Below are 4,529 nucleotides of genomic sequence, written 5' to 3'. Positions count from 1 at the left end.
CATTGTAGCGCCTAATCCTGCCGGATTTCTCGACTGTTTCCTGGTGGTGGATGCTTTGGGGGCTGCCTGCTTTCATCCTGCACTAGAAGCCATGAAGAAATCTCCCGTGGTTTGACTGAATCTTCCCCCTGCTTTAGCAGGCACCAAACCTCAGCGTCACCGGTACTCTGGGACCCCTCTCATCCTGATGAGCATGGCCCCTGGAACACAGGTGGTGGACCCAAGTGACCCAGTCTGTCCAGTGGTCCAACTGTCCAAATTTGGAGGAGGTAAGTCCTTGCCTCCCCTCTCCAGACAGTAATCCTGTGCACCCCGTGAACTGCAGCTACAAGGGCTTCTGTGCACATTTCCAAGACATCCTTCATGCACAGCTGAGCCTAGGTCCCCAGCACTCTGTCCTGTGATGCTCAGCTCCCTGAGTTAATCTCCGGTGTCGTGGGACCTCCTTTTGCAGTGTTGAGATGACCGCTGTGTTCAGACTTTTTGAACCCATGTTCAAGGACTTTTGCGGGTTCTCCCTTCTTGTGCGTGGACTCTGTACGTTGGTGAGGGCCCCCTCTGTTTTCTCTCCCAAGTGGCGACATCCTGGTCCTTCCTGGGCCCAGGCAACACCCTTTTTCTCTAACCACGACTCTTGCAGCTAGCACGGCTTGTTTGCGGTATTTTGCCAAGGGATCAACTCTGCATCTTCCAGCATCCAGAGGCAGCCATTTTTCACCTTCATCTGGGGTTTAGAGGGCTCCTGCCCCCCCGGACACTTTCGCGACTCTTGGACTTGGTCCCCTTCCTTTGCAGGTCCTCAGGTTCAGGGATCCGTCTTCAGTACTTTGCAGTCTGTTGTGGTCTTTGCAAAATCCTTTATCATGACTTTAGTTTGTTTCTGGAGAAATAGTAGTACTTTACTCCTATTTTCCAGGGTCTTGGGTGCGGTATCTTGGACACCCTTAGTGTTTTCTTACACTCCCAGCGACCCTCTACACACTACACTAGCCTAGGGGTCCATTCATGGTTCGCATTCCACTTTCTTAGTATATGGTTTGTGTTGCCCCTAGGCCTATTGCATCCCACTGTATTCTACAGTGTTTGAGCTACTTTCTGACTGTGTTACTTAACTGATTTAGTTTTCTGTGTATATTTTGTGTATTTTACTTACCTCCTGATGGAGTATATCCTCTGAGATATTATGGGCACATTGTCACTAAAATAAAGTACCTTTATTTTTAGTAACTCTGAGTACTGTCTTTCTTATGATATAGTACCTATATGATATAAGTGGTGTTGCATGAGCTTTGCATGTCTCCTAGTTCAGCCTAAGCTGCTCTGCTATAGCTACCTCTACCAGCCTAAGCTGCTAGAACGCTACTACTCTACGAATAAGGGATAACTGGACCTGGCACAAGGTGTAAGTACTATTGGTACCCAATACAAGCCAGGCCAGCCTCCTACTGCACTCCTCTTAATCAAAATGTTTTTGGCTCTTTGCTAACGAGTCCAAGTGTGCCAAGATCCAGAAACGACCCTCCATGACACCCAACAAGAGTTTTGTGCTACAGCAACTACTGTCCTAAATTCCCAGGCGGCTCCTCGTGCTGCAGCGACAACCATCCACGACGCTCTCCCTGCTCCTCGTGACCTACTCCACCAGGAATAGAACTATTTGCTCTGGACTTTAGAAAGTAACTTTTTCATTTGAACTAACAAGGTCCCTGTATCCAGACCACGCTCCATCGCTGTTGGCCTGAACTTCTCTCTTTCACCTAGTCTCACATGATCAGATAACCATGAGAGGCGCTGTGTGATTTTAGGCACTATATTTACCTTAAATCTATGAAATGACATATATCCAGTTCTAATCATTACATTTTTGTTGTTTTGCTGTCTAATAATTGATTTAAATCTAGTCTGTTTTTTCTAAATAGGTGTGGGATTTTCCTTGTGTTGTGTTTTCCTTTATGCATAAATATTTTACACATTGCTTGTAATCTAAGCCTGACTGCCCTTGCGCCAAGCTACTTGAGGGTTAAGCACGGGTTCATTTTGGGAATGTTTGTGGTTCACCCTGACAAAGACTGTGGTTGTTGCTTGAGTTGGGTTTCACCCCCACAGCTAACATTCCCATTTCTCACACCACTTCGCTGAACTGTCCATCTGTGAGCTTCATCCTCCTGACAAGATGCACCTGCTTCCCTCCGCCTCTCTGTTGTTTATCCCAAGCTGTCTCTGTAGCACTTTACTTTTCTCACACCTGTCACTTGCATCTCTTCCTGTCTCTCGCAGCTATCTCTTTCTCATCGGTCTCTTCCTTTACCTCAGGTCTCACACCGTCATCTCCTCTCACCAGGGTTCCCTCTCGCTGACTCTCGTCTGGCTCTTTGTCACCTGTCTACGGGGCAGATTTAAGAGCCGCATGTGCCACATTAGCGCCCCTTACCATCATTTTGTTTACGCTAAGGCGGAGCTAAGGTGGCCTTTTCCCCGCGCCATATTTACAAACCGGCACAATGCATGCATTGCAACACTTTATAATACCTGGTGCCACATTATACCTGCGCCAGGCATAATGTATGCAAGTGGGGTGTTCCCTGGTTAGGGAGCCAAAAAAATGGTGCAATTAAATCTAAAAGATCTATTTGTGCCATTTATAACGGCATTTTTAATGGCTGCACAGAGCAGGCGTTAAAAGGAGGCACACCACTGTTTTCAATGGGACTCAATGTGCTTTGCAGGATTAGCGTCAACATTTTTGACACTAATCCTGCAAAACGCCAAACTGACGTCAAAATGTTTGACTCTAGTTCTCTAACTACTGCCGTGGTGCGCTGTATGTTAAATAAGGTGCACACATGGTGGCGTTAGGGGGCGCTAAGGGGCGCAAGAAAAGTGGTGCTACATTGAATGCATTGGATACAGCGCCACGTTTCTTAAATCAGGCACTATGTGTCTGTCACCTGTCGCTCTCACCTGTCTCATTCCCTTTCACACCTGTCTATATCCCTCTCACTCCGGGCACCTGTCTCTGACTCTCTTTAATCCCCCCGTCTCCCTCACACACACTCACACAGCTGTCTTGTCTCACAAGATATCACGCGTCTCTCTGTAGCGCCCCCTTACTGCTCAACAGTTAGTTATTTTCCTCTCATGGTCTTTCCCTTCACCCCCTCTCTATCCCACCCTCTCTTTCTTGTATGTCATCTCTCCTCACGTTTTTAGGGTCACAGAGACGCTTTTCACTGTCGTCTGCTCCACTTTCAACACTAAATATTTGTTTTTTCAAGTATGTTGCTTTCTTTTCAGCCCAGGGGTCGCAAGCACAGTGCTGGGGGCACAGGAGGGAAGCTAGGGGTCGCAGCTGCAACCCCTGGAGACCCCCCAATGACAGCCCATCCTCTCTGCACACAACAGATCCGGACAGAGCGGCCTGGGGGTGTTAAGAAGCCATGAAGTGTGTGTGACAAGTTTAACTCCACAGAGAACAAAGCCCGTCAACAGCCGGAAATGATATTGTCCAGTTGCTGTCTATGGGCTTTCTGGTGTCAAAAACAGTATGAGCCAAAGGTCTGCCTGATGCAAGGAGAAGAGAGAGGCCAAGAGGGGTTTTAAAGACAGGTGAACAGACACTAATGCTGAGACAGGCCCCCTGGAGGGGTGGAAACACCTCTGTGAAGTTTACACTCGTGTTTGTTTTGTGGCTCTTTGTAAAATGGGTAATGAAAGACTGAAGAGTGGCGCATCGGAGAGCGCAGCAAATTAAAAACTGTTTAACAAAAAAAGGCTCATTTATTGTAAGAAAATTAAGCAGGGATGCTCCATAAAGGCTGCTATAGGCAGAGAGAGAATCATCATCGAGTCCGTTTAATCTGTAAATATAGACATAGAAGGGCTGATTAGACCACATAAAAATAACACAGGAGTACATCCCAGCAATACCATTATGTAGGAAAAACTCCCACACTGAGCTCCCATGGTAGTTTCCGTAGTGTAGTGGTTATCACGTTCGCCTCACACGCGAAAGGTCTCCGGTTCGAAACCGGGCGGAAACACTTTCAAAACTCAACCTAACTTCTTCTCCATTAGTAATATATGTGACGAATGATACTTCTGCGCTACAATTTTAATGGATATCACTCATATATTCAAATAAAAAAGATAAGCCACGCAAAGATGATGTAAACTTTGCAAAATATATTAGCTCGCTTTTAATTATTACTGGACTGAACATTTAAAAATAATAGAAAGACGAAGATATGAATGGCAGAAAATCGCAATACGATCATTGACAAATGTATATATATATTCATAATTTTCATGTCTAGTAAAGTATGTTACATAAATAAAATCGCATCAGGTTCTACCAAGATTTGAACTCGGGTCGCTGGATTCAAAGTCCAGAGTATGAACCATTACACCATGGAACCATCCGTGGGCTGACGACAGTTTAGTTAGTAATGAAATGACAGTGTCCCCCAGCGGGCACTCCTCCTGGTAAAAGTCCTGATGTTTTTCAGATTTCAGGTTTCCCTTCGGCAGTG

At 46.1% G+C, this 4,529-nt stretch overlaps 1 non-coding gene across 1 annotated transcript; it reads left to right on the top strand.

Annotated features, from left to right (window-relative positions):
• Positions 1 to 3,967: 3,967 nt before the first annotated feature.
• Positions 3,968 to 4,040, top strand: TRNAV-CAC (transfer RNA valine (anticodon CAC)). The gene has a single exon. It is a non-coding gene; the product is annotated as a tRNA-Val (tRNA).
• The last annotated feature ends 489 nt before the right edge of the window (positions 4,041 to 4,529 follow it).

The sequence above is a fragment of the Pleurodeles waltl genome, chromosome 4_2, assembly GCF_031143425.1.
Source record: "Pleurodeles waltl isolate 20211129_DDA chromosome 4_2, aPleWal1.hap1.20221129, whole genome shotgun sequence".
Classification (NCBI taxonomy): Eukaryota; Metazoa; Chordata; class Amphibia; order Caudata; family Salamandridae; genus Pleurodeles; species Pleurodeles waltl.
Note: the sequence above shows the minus strand (reverse complement) of the source record. Positions and strands in the feature narration are given on the sequence as shown.